Source organism: Pseudorca crassidens, chromosome 18 (assembly GCF_039906515.1).
Source record: "Pseudorca crassidens isolate mPseCra1 chromosome 18, mPseCra1.hap1, whole genome shotgun sequence".
NCBI lineage: Eukaryota > Metazoa > Chordata > Mammalia > Artiodactyla > Delphinidae > Pseudorca > Pseudorca crassidens.
In genome coordinates, this window is record NC_090313.1 from 24,023,389 (window position 1) to 24,039,894 (window position 16,506).

At 36.0% G+C, this 16,506-nt stretch overlaps 1 long non-coding RNA gene across 1 annotated transcript in view; it reads right to left on the reverse strand.

Moving 5' to 3' along the window:
• The window catches only part of LOC137211333 (uncharacterized), a 94,269-nt gene that overhangs the window by 51,902 nt on the left and 25,861 nt on the right, over positions 1 to 16,506 (reverse strand). The window contains exon 2 of the long non-coding RNA XR_010937033.1: positions 13,919 to 14,003. This is a non-coding gene — a long non-coding RNA (uncharacterized lncRNA). The remainder of the gene's footprint in view (positions 1 to 13,918; positions 14,004 to 16,506) is intronic.

Sequence of the window (16,506 nt, forward strand, 5' to 3'; positions counted from 1 at the left end):
TATCATTATCATTCTACAAGTATACAAGATCAACAAAACTGAAACAAAGCAAGAAAAGAAACTTAACTGGACCAAAACAAGAGAAAAAGGAAATGTAAAAGGCATCCCTTAGCTAAAATGCTTTTCATAAGTGTTGGTAAAGTATAATTGAATGTTCATGGCAAACTCCATCAAATCTTACGTAAATACATGTTTAGTTCTTGTTCCCTGATTAGGGTCTATGCACTTAAAACTAATATTTTTACATCACAAAATATGGAGTTAAATAAATCTGAGTTATTATTACAGGAGAGAAGTATAATAAGCTGGATGGACTCCACCTGACTACTACAGCTGTCTTGATTCTGGAGCCAAAAGTGGGCAGTTCAGGTAAGGTGAGCATTATCCCATGATTATTCTTTATAACAGAACACACCCTACTTTGAATAGGCTGCATGTTGCACATAATCCAAAAACACAAATCAATATTCCTGTTTTGAATTAGAAGGACTCAGAGCAGGGGGTGGTTAGCGAAAACTCATGAGTATCCAGCAACTTCCAACTAGCATGCTATAAAAACACATGAAAAATGAATGCAACGCCAGAAAAGTAGGACTATGAAACCAGAATGGAAAACACCATCAATGGTCATCGCTAAAAGATGGAAAGCCCTTGCTCACACCTATTATCTCTACTCAGGTTAACAATGGTGAATACAGAGTATGGGACTGCCATTCCCTGATTATGTGTATGTTGTTTAAAATAGTTTTCTCTGATGACAATGAATTTCATGTTGATTATAGAAAATAGAGATAAACATCAAAAGGAAACTAAATTTTCCCCATATTCTACCACTAGGAACTGTAACACAGCCCACTTAGTCTAATATTTCATAGCATCATTTTACTTGAATTTGATTTAATTCCACTCTAATTAAAATCATATTAGAAAGAATGTAATGTCCTATCATGAAAGCCTCCCATCACCACTTTACTTTTCAATACATTCGGTTAATGCCCCCATCCTAGTGCTTTACACATTAAAATTGTAAGTACAATACGAAAGGTACTATTTGTGTCCCTCCCAGATCTTAGGTCTTTATTGCCCAGATACTAGACACTCTTTGAATTTTTGCAGAAATATAAGTTTGGAGTACATAAATGTCCACATATGTATTCAGATGTGTTATAAGTACTTGGGTACGTTTGTACACATGGTGTAGGGGACAGAGGTGAGTGGGATCTGATATCCACATTCTAGAAGATTATTCCAGGAAAAGAAAAATTAAACTTCTCATGGGAATGTAAATTGTTGCAAAATTTCTGGAGGACAGTTTGATTATAAGCAAGGGGAAAAAAACCTTTGGAAAGGACTACTTTGAAAAGGGATATAGGTACGTGTTAAAACTCAAATAATATAAAATAATTACAGTAAAAAGTCAGTCTCCTTCTCAGCCTAGACTTCCCATTACCATGACACCCTTCCCAGAAATATTCAACATGACCAGTTTTTACACATGGATTTAGAAAAATTCTATGCGCTATAGTATATTATACATGCCCTTATACAAATGTGACCATAACATAGCACTCTTCAGCACCTTGATGCATTTACTCAAAAATACACCCTGGAGACTGTTTCATGGTAAAGCATTCTGCACCCCATTCCAATGTGTGTGTGCAGGTCGGGGAGATGGGTTCCACACACCACCTAACAATACTTCAGTACCAGCTGGGTGCCCCACAATTCAACTCAATTCTGACACCATCTACCTGAAGATAGCATCAGATCCCACAGATTAAGGACTCAAACCCACAAGATTTCTATTGTTCTAGCCTCATATTTCTCCTATGAAATGGCATGACAGGAAAAATGGTATTCTTCTAGATCTTCAATGGGAAATAATTATAACCATGAATTACACATCAAGAATTAATCTTTTATGTGTAAAATCAACATAAATATATTCACAGATGTGCGCACATCCTGAAAAAATATCTTAAAAATAAAACAAAACATATTCCAATGATTAACCCATGAGACAAAATTATGAACTCAAGAATTGGGAAATCTGTAGTAGGTAAGTAATATATAACACGTGTGATTTCCTACTAGTTAGATACATATAATCTCAGCATTCATAAGCGTGCTATTTCCTCAATATCAGTGTTAATAATAGCAGTGTTGATAACATATTGAGAGATAGGATCCTGGCAGCATAAAGCATTAGGATATTGTTCTAAAATATAATATTAGACACTGTGGTAGGCAGCATAGTTTCCCCCCACCGCCAAGATGTCTATACCCCAGTAACTAGAACCTGTAATTATGTTAGGTGATATGGCAAAAGAGAATTAAGTTTGCAGATGGAAATAAGGGTGCTAATCAGCTGACCCTAAAACAGCAATGCTATTCTGAATTATCATTGTATCTACAAATGTCCTGAAAAGTAAAAGAGGGAAGCAGAAATGTAGATCAGGGTGATGCAATGTGAGAAGGACTTAACCCCCTGCTGTTGGATTTGAAAATGAAGTATAGCCATGAGGCAAGGACCACAGGCAGCCCCTGTAAGATGGAAAAGACAAGAGAAAAAATATCTCCTGGAGCCTCAGAAAAAAAGTGTAGCCCTGCCAACACTTTCGTTTTATCCCCATAACACCAGTGTTGAACTTCTGACTCTCAGAACTAGAAGATAATAAAGCTGTGTTGTTTTAAGCCACAAAACGTGGCAATTTGTAACAACAGCAATATAAACCTAAAATAGGCATCAATTAAAGTGTACTTAAGATTTTTAATGATGTGGAAAATATTTGTTTTATATTAAGCTAAAATTGCATAAAATTATTCACAGCTTAAGGAAAAAATGATACTGTTCAAACTGACTTCAGTATAGTAAACTCTCGCTACCTAAAACTAACTACTATGATTTCATAGCAGTTAAGAGCATGGTATTTACATTAGACTTTTATTTGAATCCTCTCTCTATTACTTATTAGCACCATGTGACCATTGCAAACTATAAACATGCTGATCCCTGGCTTAACCATCTGTGAAATGGAGACCATTATTTCTACCCCATATGATTTTTGTGGGTTTTCAGTAAGATAGTCCAGTGCATGGCATGTTATACACCCGTGGCAAATGTTAGCTAGTGGTGAAAACACTATTCTTACCCATTATATCACCCATTCCTAAGGTCAAGCAAACCATTATATCAAACATTCTCCCCACTTTAGTGTTATACTAATTTTCAGGATTTTAAGTGAAGGTGACTCAAATGCATGTCTAATTGATATAATGCCAATTAGACAGATGACCAGAGAAGAATTAAAAATCTCAGACAGAGTAAAGTAGGTATTGGGTAAATATCACCATCACGCAGGTGATACAGTGTTCTGGCTTCTTAGGATCCATTTACTTAAGTTTAATCAATTTATCACTACTTCTTAATTTTGTCAACCTCTACCCCCTGATTCTGTAACTATATCATTCCATGCTTCTTCCAATGCCTTTAATAGCAAAGAAAAAATTTTTAAAGAAAAAGCAATAGAGCTGTATTTTGGGTAAGTGAGGATAGAGCAGCCCAGAAGAATCACCTGCAAGCTAATAACTGCCCATACATATTGCAGTGTCATACATTCAAAAACACAGACGAATGGAATTGGATAGAACATTATACATCACCTAGTCTGTCTTATTATTTTATGTATAAAGATAAGTCCGCAACGCATAGTATAAATAACTAGCTGAAGGTTACAATGCTTCAGACACTAGTAACACACATACTTTATGTTTCAATGTTTGTCATTTTATAACAAAACCCCTTCCTTATGTTTGTCCTCCCACTGTTGAGTTTTTCACTGAAAGCAAAAACCGCTCAATATTCTCTTTAGAGTAGAGCTGTTCACTGTTATTTTGCCTGTAAGGAAGAATTCTGACCCACGGGGCAGCAGGAGGCATGTTGCTGCGGTCCACGGAAAGGGCATTGGGGCAGCAAGTGAAAAGACTCAGCAATATACCAAAATCCTTTATAGCAAAGGTCACCCAGGTGTTTCTCTCAAATTCCAATCCCCTCCACCCATCTCCTTAAGAACAGGTGTGACCCCTGGAACACAGAGTCAGCAGGGGTAAGTGAAATGTTATACAGAGTTGAAAAGCAGCAGAAATTTTGAAAATTAAGCAAATTTAATAAATAGCAGCTGTTTTGAATATGGGTTTCTACTATTTAAACTTAACTTTCTGTCTTTAGTTCTGAAAGGAAAAAAATGACTAATCTTGACCTAGAAGTTAGCAACATAAACAAGCATAGATTATGAGAGACAGTAATTCCAAAGGCCATAGATATTATTATAAATGAGCTATTAAAAAATTTATACATATTATTTCATAAAATGGTAAAGTCATAGGGGTGTAATATATGAGTCTGTCACATAGACCAGTCTCATTTATTCTAATTATTTTGTTCTCAGTTTGGGGGGTTTTCTCACTAGGAATTACCATTAAAAGTTCATAAGCTATTCTTGACAGTAAGTAATGAGCAAGTTGTCAGATTTAGCCCATGCTGACATTTCTATTCTCTATTTGATGATTGTTGATCTCATTAGGTGCACTTATAAAAACAAGGCTTAAAATCTAAGAAGGGTTGGAGACTTGAAAGTAAACTACTGTATAACCTGCCATTATTCCAGCCTTAAGAAAGTTGATTTTGATGCAGTAACTTTCCTGAAGATATTCAGAAAAGAAAAAAAAAAATGAATTGGTGAAATGTTGATACAAGCACAGACTCTAATTTTAATTAGCCTCACCAAAGCATTGTCAGTGTATTGACTTTAAACAGATCACATGCAGTACAGATAGAAAAAAAAATACCATAGTTGCATATTATATGGTGTTCAAAATATATGTGAGGGATGAAAGCCTATTTCTATTAAAGGATAGTATATTGTACATCTCAAAATTTTATTCACTAGCTGGTTTCTAAGTGCACTCAAGTGCCTTTTTTTTCCTTTCATTTTTAACAATGTAGGCATATATTTTCTTTGGTATTAAAATCAGATAACTGGAGTTCTTTATTTGGAAAAGGAATCTATAATTTTAAAGAGAATTTCTCTGACATACCCAATCAATGACTTTCACATATCAAGGCCAACCTACTCTTGGTTGTTCTGAGTACACTTAAGGTAAAGTATGTCAAGGTACTGTTTATGAGTTTATTTTCTGAAAAAGTAGCCTACTGCCTACATTTACCTAAGGGTAATCTCTAGTGGTTGGGTTTTGAGAGTTCCTCACCTCTTGAATTATGTAGCTTCATAGTATATTTGCTAATTGTGTTTACTTATCGATACATATCTTTGGAGAGAGTAAATGAGAACAAAGTTAAAAACTGGAGAAGTAGAAGTTAAAACCTAAAGCAAAATTGGTAGTGTTAAAGGAGTGTAGAAGAAATACTAATTACGGAAACTTAAAGGATACTCTTATAATAAAAATATACCAACACTGTAATAAAACTTCTGACACTTCCCTTCTTCACATCTATGGAGTAAGAAAAGTAGGTGGGAAATAGAAGTATATATGACACAGATATATGCAAGCACATTAACAAATTACAAATTAGACAAACTGTGTCCACGAAGTAAGTAAACAATGTTGAATAATTTCAGGTTTTTATTTATTTGCAACAAATAAGCCAAATCCTAAAATGAATGATTAACATTCTTTCCCTCTTCAGTGAACATCCAGTTGTCAGATAAAGAAAATCTGGGTGTCTTCTGTTTAAATATCATGAAGGAGTCATATAGCTATTATGGGTTAAATTCTGTCCCCTAAAAATTCTTATGATACAGTTCTATTCCTCAGTACCTCACAATGGGAACTTACCTGAAAACAGGGTTGTTGCAGATGTAAGTTGAGGTCATACTAGAGCAGGGTGGGGCCTTAATCCAAGATGACTGGTATCCTTACAAAAATAGGAAATGTGAAGAGATAGACATGTACAGAAGGAGCATGCCACATGAACATTAAGGCAGGGATGGGGCTGATGCATCCATAAGCCAAGTAATGTCAAATATTCAGCAAACTACCAGAAGCTAAGAGAGAGACGTGGAACAGATTTTCCTTTACTTCCCTCAGAAGGAATCAACTGTGACACCTTGATCTTGGACTCATAGCCTCTGGAACTGTGCAACAATAAATGTGTGCTTTTTAGACTGCTGAGTTTTTGATACCTTTTTACAGCAGCCCTAGCAAACAAATATGGTATATCTACATCAATGCTCACTTACATTAGCATGGATGTCTGAAAAGGTGGCATATTTACAAATATATATGAAGATAACTGAGGCAACCTTGGGACGACCATGCACTTGGTGATAATTAGATGTGCACATTTCATCTTGTTGAGCAGAAATAGGTAAGAGAAAGAAAGCCACAGAAGCACAATGAAAGACAATATTCCTCCCTAGGGAAAGACTTAGAGAACACCACGACAACAAATAGAGCATGTTACTTTGCGGGGGGGGGGGCACAGAACTCATGTTCAATTATATATTCATTATTTAACCATCATTTGGCAAAATGTATATAATTAAACACTGAGTTATGATAGTCAACAGTTCAATGGAAAGTGGCAGCCATCGGCCGAGTTTTTGTGAAAGTAGTGAAAGCTGTCAAAAGAATTCAGATAGGGTTATAATAAGTCTATTATCTACATTCTCCATCAAATAAGCATGTTGTTTTTGTATATAACTTTCATTCTTCCAGATAAAAATACCTGACCCTCTTCTCTACTACATACAAAGCATTTTGGTTCTAGGTCACTTGGAAGTTGGGAAGTCAATTAACTTAGGTCAGCAGCATTGAAACAGTGCTGGGGGCAAAAAAAAGAGGGGAGAGAGAAATAGTTCAGGCATATATGAAAATGCTGAATATAGATGAAGGTTTTCCTGGGTGAAATCTAAGAGAAGCAAACAGCCAAAACCAAACACTGCAATATAAGAACAAGCATGACTAGCTGACATCATTCACTCATTCATTTAATAAATATGTGTTGAGTACGTACTATGTGCCTGGCATTAAACTTGGCACTAGGGAATATAAAGATACAAAACAGAAATTATTATCTTCTTAGTGGAAAAGGCAGAAAACAAGTTAGCAGTCAAACGCATATGATGACTTCATGTATTTACACGCACTTTAAAGAAAACCGAGGGGTCGTAGTTGTTTTAGATGAGGTCATAAGGAAGATCCTTTTGAAGAGATTTTTAAACTGAGGTGTAAAGGAAGGTAGGGAGTGATGAAAAGACAGGGGAGAAGCACCCCTGACTAAGAAAAGAAAAACAGTAGCAAAACATTGTGCTATACAAGAGAAGTCTGTACTTCCTGTGAATACCATATAGAAATATGAACTGCGTTTCCTGAATTAAGAGGATATTTACCCAACTTTAAAAAATATAATATTCTTATATAATATAAAAATATAATTTTTAAATGTTGGACAGCAGACAATACACATTTAGTTACCTTTCCTCTTTGTCCTAGAACACCCGGTACATTCTATACCACACAGATCTACATAGACGCAGGTCTTAATTATGATTAAAATATACCTTGGGTTTAATAAATACAACTTAATAAGGCTTATATAATGTACCTTTAAATATTATACAGGTCATTCTTTCCAGATTTATAGCTTACAACTAAACTGTGCTTATGATTTACCATACACTATTTGCACTTCAGATATATTATTTCTATTCTGCATAGGAGGAAAATGAGACAGAAGGGGGTTATGCAATTTATCCAAGGGCATAGAGCTGGTAAGTGGCAAATGCAAGATTTAAACCCAGGAGTTCTGGCTTCAGCGTCCATGTACTTAATACTCCTCTCTGCTCCAGTGCCTGAACTTGTTGTTTGCTTTATTTCATACTTAACCAATTACATAGAAGTTCATTAAGAAGATTTGCCTTACGTACCATGTTATGTTTTAAGAATATTTCTCATTAACAAGAACAAAGATTAAAATGTGAACAGTCATCTCTTTGTCAGCTAGTTCATGTTCCCATCTCCCCATCCAAATGTAATAATTCTTATATTGCACAAGTTTAAATGGTGGCGGGTCTTGCCAGACAAATAGATTGTAAATACATCTTATATGCAAAGAAGACATGAATTGGCTTATGATCCCTTGAAGAAAACATTGAAAGAAAACCATTTTAAGCAAGCAATGTAAGGTTTAGAAAGGGAATTTTATTAGACACAGCTAGAGATGAGGAAAATGGCAGCATTATCTAGGTATGTTTTCATCATTCACTTCACTTCCCTGTATTACATGTCATAATATCTGATACACCTTCCAAGCCAAAACTCCTATATGCACTCCATAATTCTTTCCTTATGCCATTAATTACATACAAAAGAGACTTATTTAGGGATAGCAACTTTATGAATTCCTCAGGTACTTACTAAACTTTTATATTGAGCGAGACTTGACGGAAGGCGTTGAGATGGAGACTGCATTAAAAAGCTTAGATGACTGTTGAAAAGCTATTCAAAGTACTATGAGAGGTTAGAAATGAACTTTGCATTGTAATTCCCTTTGTATTATGTACACTATACCAAATAAAGCCTTAACATTATTGTAAACATAAGACGTCCTTTACAATATTTTTCACTGAAAATTAAAGTACCATATTTCACAGTAATTTTTGTGGGCCCCTCATTGAAAGTGGAAGTTATTTTTTAAATATATCCGAAATAACTTCTGAGCAGAATGCTTACCCATACTGCACATCTACCTATGTGCACGTACATGCACACACACACCTCACCTCATACACATACTATATAAGTATCTTATCTCCATGGTAACATTTCTGTTTTTCACTATTTTACTCTCTGAAACACTGAATACATGAAGTCTAAATACCCCAAGAACTGTGGCTTAGTCTTATTTTTAAATTTCATTAACTGCTTTGTATTTTCTACACCTAATCTACAATTTTTTTATTATTGTTCTCTCAATATCTATAAATAAAATTTGAAGACCTATCTACCTTTAGTTTACAGGAAAGAAAATAGAACTTTATTGAATTTTACTGTTGGCATTAGGAAAAGTTAACAAGGTGAATTGATTGTGCCTATGAGAAGCTAAGAATTTATTGGTGTTATTATAAGATTCTCTAAAGTTAAATGAGTTTATCATTGGTGCTAAGTTTACATGTGGAAAAGCAGAATGCTACAGGGACTTAGTTCTTTCTACTCAGAAGTATATTGCTTACATTTAGTTTGTTCACAATAAAACATTGGATAGCCAAATTTCCACAGCATAAACAAGAGTATAAATTCAAACCCTCAAATGAAGTATAAAGAATGAATTTCAACATTCTGATTATAATTTGGCCCCATTTACTAGCAGTGAATAAAAATACCTAAAATATTACATTAAAATAAACATTTACATCCATATACAATGTAAAGATAGTCAAAAACATTTAATCTTATAAAAGCCTGAAGCTCTTTCATTTAAGCAATTTCTGTTTCGATCTATTCTTTGATGTGTCAGCCTAAGCTCCGGAGAGTTTTTCCCTTGTGTGAAAGGCTTTGTGTTGGCACATGCTCTTGAACAGAGATTTATGCTAGACTCATTCTAACAGCATTCTGCTACTTACAGAGAAAAGGCAACCATTATTAAACTACATTTAATTGCATTAACACTGAGAAGAGAAAAGATCACTGAAAGAAGTCACATTTGAAATTTGTTTTTTATAGCCATTGCCTAAATAGCTCACTTTATAAGCTTTCTGTCTGCAGGCCTGTAAGCATGGATGCAGATGCCTTGGGTTCTAATTTTCTTTCTGCCACTAATTCATACAGTTGTTGTAGGTAAGCCATACAAATTCTCTGGCCTTAATGTTTTAATCTTTGAAATACAAAGTATAGTTTACTACACACGGGTCTACGACAAAACAGCAATACTTCATAAACACTTTAACACGAGTGGATCAATATTTTGCAATATTAACAAGGTAAAAAAAGTAGAGGTATTCTTTTTCTTTTAGCTAGGAGTCAGCTGATTGGAAAAACAAAGATGAAAATAAATAAACATTTACAGAAATGTTCCTTTAAAGTCTCTGTGTTAGGAACACATGCATATATACTGTGTTCTCCTTTGGAAAATGTAACACTTGCCTTGATTATTGTGATATTCCCCTAATTCTCTGTGGATCCCAACATGTGTCTGTATACAGACTCTGTCCAGACCACACAGCACTACTGTGTTACTGCAAAGATTACAATTCATCAGCTGCAGCATAATTGCTGATGCCTTACAGAGCAAAAGCACCCAGGAAAACTTGTAGCTCAGGTAATGATAGAAGAAAGAAATGTAAGAAGAGCTCACTTTTTCATGATAACAGGTCAGACACACAATGAGGCATCCCATACATACCCAAAGGGAATTAAACAAGGCTAGATTCCTGCATCACAGGTAGAAGCAAAAATTTCACATTTAAAACTCATGCAGTTGTTGTTGTTATTATTTCTTAGACCTATGACTTAAATTATTCCCCAACAGTGGAGACTTCAGGTGCAAAAGCAATATAAGGAAACATTGGGAAAGGGAATATTAAAGATAATCTAACATCATGATTAACTGAAGAATAAAACTAACTGAAAAAAAGAGGGAGACTGCATTTCTTATACATCGTAACCACTGAACTCTTTTCTTTTAGTATAACTGTGACTATTTACCTTCCAGAAGTGTGAAAGCCAGAGACACAAAAGAAAAACAGTCCTATTCCCAACTGGAATCTGTTTCTCTATTTACACAGAGAACCACACATATCCCACATAGCCTTTTATGGTGGCCACACAAGAAAAGTGTAGATGGCTACTGCTTCCAATCTAGTCATGTTATCAGTCAGACACACTACGGTAAACATAAAATTGAAACGAGGTAACTAGAGTGAATTCTCTGTTGGTGTGCAGGTGTGTAGCTAGTGATAAGACAAACCCTAAAGAACACAGAATTCATTTTCTAGACTACTAATCCTATTTTTTCCCAAGTTTTCTGCCCTCTTTATATTTTCATCACCAAAAGCCATTGTTAATCATCAAATTCACATTAAAGACTGGATTTTTATCAATGAAAGATTTTTAAAATAAAAATTATAAAAATAACAAATATTGAAGAAATCAACAAATTTGCTCCTGGAACCCTACTTTTCTACTGGTAATACAGGGTGTTGCACAAAATGAACGGAAGATAATGAGGACAATACGCTAGCCATTCTAGTGAATCTCTGCATTTTAATGTCTTAACAAAATAGAAGTTATTCTCACTCATATCAAAGTCCAATGTGGCTATTTCCAGTCAGCGGGAAGTTGGGAAGGGAGACACTGCTACAAAAAATTCAGGGACCCAGCTGAAAGAAGCATTAGGAATCAACATCCAAGTTATGGAATGAGAGAGATACTGGATCATCTTGTGTGAGCAGTTTTTTGATCAAAACCTGGAAGTTACACATAACAATTCTACCAAAATTTCATTGGCTGGAAACCCATGATATGAACTCCCTAACTGCAAGGGATTCTGGGAGATGTAATCTCGCTATGCACTCAAGAGAGAGGAGGTGGGTTTTAGGAGGAACAGTTAGTCACATCTTCCAGTCTGTCCTCCTGGTCAATAAGAATTCATTTGCAGCCTTATTCCAACTCAACGTACTATATTCTCCCCCTAACTCAAAGGAGAAAACTCAATGTCCATATAAGGTACTGTTTGTATCTCAAAGTTCACCAGCTCTCTTGGAACACATTACTCAGGTCTAGGAAGAGTATGTCCTCCTTGGGAGATGGGCGATTCCTTCTGTTGCAAAGTTATAAAGCCGAAGGGTTGTTTTAGAACTGCAAGATAATTAAATGAGGCTTTTTTTTTAACCTTGGTAATATTATTCTTAAAAAGCTTAGTAGTCTTCTAATTTATTTGCTACTAGTCACTAAACACACCAAAGCTCTTTCCTAGTCATAATTTTTAAGCCTGGATTTTTTTTTTCCTTTCATCATACCTCTGAAATAATTAGCTTAGATGGTAAGAAAACTCCCCTACTATAATTTTGGTAGGAAGATTGAAACTCTCTAACTAAGAAATCTGAGTGGCTCCTTGTCATGCAAATCCTTTTTAGAGTATCATCTCTTACTATTTAAGCCTTTGCGCTTTTCAAATAGGTGTGGCGCCACATTTCTCACCATTATTTCTTCCCACCTCTACTCGGAAGTTAGTCAATTTCTGCCTTTTCTTCTTCTTTAACCCCTTCCGGAAACATCAAATAAAAGCTAACAAACATGAGCCTTCTCACCTTTTCCAACCACTTCCTCAAGGTATGGTTTGCCTTCTGAATTACTGCAGATAGTAACCATTTTCTCAAATATTTGGCCACTGCACAATAGAGAGCTTCAATTTTTTAACCAGTAGTTACTATTATCTAATCATCTGCATCGTGACTGCTATGCCAACGGCAGCACTCAACTTCTACTACCTATTTATGAATTAACTAGGTTAAAGTTATCTGAAATTAAATACCAACAGTATAGAAGCATAACAGCTTACAAAACTATCTCATAGATACAGAAAATTTCAATGCCTGTGTAACTGGTTATAGATCCACTAATTTTTCTTAATGCAATGAGTAACTCATCACTTTGAGTTGTATTCCTTTGCCAGAAACTAGTAATAACGCCATACATGGGGTAAGGAGGTGTTGGGTGAGATGACAAAGGCCCTGACTGGGTCTTTGCTATAGAAAAGGATATGATTCTGGGGAACAAATACTGTCTCCATTTGTTATGAGCTGAATTTTGTCCCCCCAAAATTCATATATTGACTCTTAATTCCCAGTACCTCATAATGTGACCATATTTGGAGACAGGATCTTTAAAGAGAGAGTTGAGGTAAAATGAGGTCATTAGGGCAATCCTTAATCCAGTATGACTGGTGTCCTTATAAGAGGAGGAAAATTGGATACAGACATAGACACACATGGAAGATGATGTGAAGACAGCCATCTACCTCAAGCCAAGGAGAGAAGGAACCAACCCTGCTGACGCCTTGATCTCAGACTTCTAGCCAGCAGAACTGTGAGAGAATAAATTTGTTGTTCGCCACCCAGTCTGCAGTATTTTGCTATGGCAACTCTGGCAAACTAGTACACCACTGCATACAGGAGGCATGACAATAATCAGAATAAGTATATGTATTGATTACAATGAGAACAGTTACATCCCTATTCTAAAGGAAAGAAGGGAAGTTTCCAAGTACATCAAATATACATATTTCAAAATATACACACATATATATATTGTTCAGACATTCCAATTTTATAAAAATTCAATTTTGAATGGCAAAGCATGACACACTAAAATCATATCCTGGCCAGAAAGATTACATGAACTCCTCAAATAACCATCACCAGAATGAAAGCAGTAATCATATGTAGTAGCTCAAAGAAGCCTATGCCATGAAGACTTAATGATCACCAAGTCCCTCTTACTGTTTGTCTCCTTCTGCATAAGGTAGCTTCTGCTGGTCTGAAAATCCTGTATTGACCCCACCTGAAGCTGTTGCTTTGCAATAGGATGGCAATTTTCAAGATCTCTACCAGTCATGATTTAGCGAGGAATAGAGAAGCCTCTAAAAATTTTGAATAGAGGGAAGGAATTATTGCTGTAAACAGTGGAAAATCTGAAAGCTACAAAAGGCTTATGACATCATCCAGAACTAAAAAACAGCAAGAGGCTACTACCTTTGTCCCTTCACGAAAGGTAAACAGAGGTAATGGTTTTCCTATATTCATGAGTCTTGGTCAATAGAAAACAGCAAAACCCCTGTACGTTTGTCTGCTTGGTGGGAGTGGGAACATAAATGAAAACTGTTGCCCAGGGAAGTTACCTGATGTAGAGAAGAAGCATGGAGATACCTTGGCTTCCAATATCTTGCTGGTACTTCCCAATAAGAATCTGGTTGATACTGGAGTCTGGAAAATAAAATAAAGCAATAGTTACTCCACCTATTCTTCCAAGTTCCTGCCAAGATACAAAGCAGATCAGGGGAGGGGGAGGGAAAATCTAACCACAGAATACTCCTCTTTCACTCGTTGGCATCCATTTTCACGTTTTACCCATACTTAACAACATGCTTTCACCTGACGTGAGTCAACTCTCTTATCACATTAAAGATGTCCTTCTCTCACTCCTTTTCCCTTCCCTTTTTCTTTCAGTGAGAGCCACAAAACTCCACTAGTCTTTACAACAAACTCAACTTCAAGAGCTCATGTAACAGGCAATCTTCCCCATGAAGTCCAGATGTGGTTCCATTTATTTTCATAATCTCTGAATTTATAAATTCACCACTTGTAAGTTAATCACTTCCAACACACCTCATCCAAAGTAATAGGAGAAAGTAAAAGGAGGAAAAGTCATAATCAAAATTGATTAATATATGTATGTATGTATAGCTACACTACAAAGTTATGCATAGAAGCCACAGTCTTATTTTTCTAACGGGTCATGAAGCTCTCTTAAATACTAGTTATGCTCGTAATAGAGACCAATCACCCTAGCCAGCAAAGAAACCCTCTTCTCTGTATTTTTTGAGTGACACAGAGGTGCCCCAAATAGATAGAAAGACTTCAACTTCAAGTTTAATAGGACCAATGTAAGAAAGATTTCTTCCTCGGGAACTAATAAATCTTGTACAGTATAGTCCAAAGTTGAATGTGTTACTAGATACAACACTGAGGTAGAAAGAGGGGCCACTAACATTTCTACCCCTTGGTCCCTTGACTTACATATTCTGCTCTTCTAGTAACAGCATCTTATAATATATGAATGAACCAGTGAACAACTCAGTCATGGTGTGTTTTCTCCCTAACAGCACCATAACTGAGGATTTTGTTGGCCATTCCACCATTCTTTCAGACCATTTCTTTCTCAAAAGAAGAATGGCTATCAGCAGGAAAAGGCCTGGCTTTTCGCAGGCATCTGGTCTGTGAATCTCCTTTGGGGCTGTCCAAAGACCCCATACAGGATTCTTATCAGTGATACTTCGAGCAGTGCTATATCTGCAATGTCATTAAGACAAAAATGGCACATTTTCTTGTAATGTAACTACTGTAGAGCATTCGCTTATACAAGGAAAACTTGGTTTGCCTTACAATTTACTAAGATTCCTAATATAGGTCACATAGTATATGGGTTAGAACAGCACACCTAAATATGTTGCCTCCAAAATCTAAAAAAGCACCTTTCCTAGTTCAACAGTCTCCACATTAAAATCCTAAAAAATTCACTGCAGTGAACACATTGCTGGGTATTTGTCATGATTTTTCTCTGCACTTCAGCTCTAGCACATGCACTTTTCTTAGGCTTCTAAGGTACCTGATACCTCCTGCTCACCAGATCCCTCTATGTGAATGTCATGACGTCATTAATATAGTAGGCTAATGTGATTTAATATGGGATGTCTAAATAACCAAGGTCCTTGAAGGCTATGTAAGACACAGAGCAGCAAAGTCGAGCTAGTACTGGGGAGTGAGAATTAAATTGGAGTTCTGTCCCCTGTTACTGCTTGTGATATCTTTTTTTTTTTTTTTTTTGACTGTCATGAAAAGAATGACTTTGCCAGATCCAGTAGCTACCAGGTGCCAGAGACTGTTGATTTTACTTCAGCAAAAATGCCATAACACTGGCCTCAACTGTTATTACAGTCACTACCTGACTGCAATCTCTTTGGTCTCAGATCATCAGACCGATGATATAAAAGGCTGTGTAATAAGAATATCAGCTCTTTATCTCTCAAGTCCTTGAGGCTATTGCAAATGACAGTCCCAGGGGTTTCTACTTTTTTTCTGCAATAGCAGGGCTCACTTCTTGGATCAGAGAGCCAAGTATAGATTATGCCATTTGATGAGCATGTCTAATTTAACTTTTCCTTTAATGACCCAAGAGGTAACTTCAGGAAAGAGGTAACTTCAGACTTACTGGGGCTTCTATGAGATAAACTTGGACCCAAACTTGGTATTTTGGCTGCCCAAGTAGTGGGGAGCGTTTAAAAAGAATATCTAAAAATCTCCAAAATATGTGAGTATATTCGTTTTCTGGTACACCGTCACCTCCATAAATGGGCACAGTTCTCTTCAGGGCAGATTGGGTAAATCATGCAAGAGTTGTACAATTTTTTCCTTAAGAACAGTGGTTCTCAAACTGTAGCATGAAACAGGATCATCTGGATGGCTTTTTAAAGGACAGATTTCTGAGCCCCAAACCTGAGTTTTCGATCTAGTAGTCTGTAACAGGCCCCAAAGAATTTGCGTTCTTGTGAGAGAAAGTTCTCACACTTTCTTCACTTTTTCTTACTATAGAGGTATCAATTTAGCTCTTAAATTCATGAAAAGCTCTGGGATTTAAATTCAGTACACTGAGATTAAAACATAGTGTCTTTAAAAAAAACTCCAAGGTATATTAAGGCTCTCCATAGTG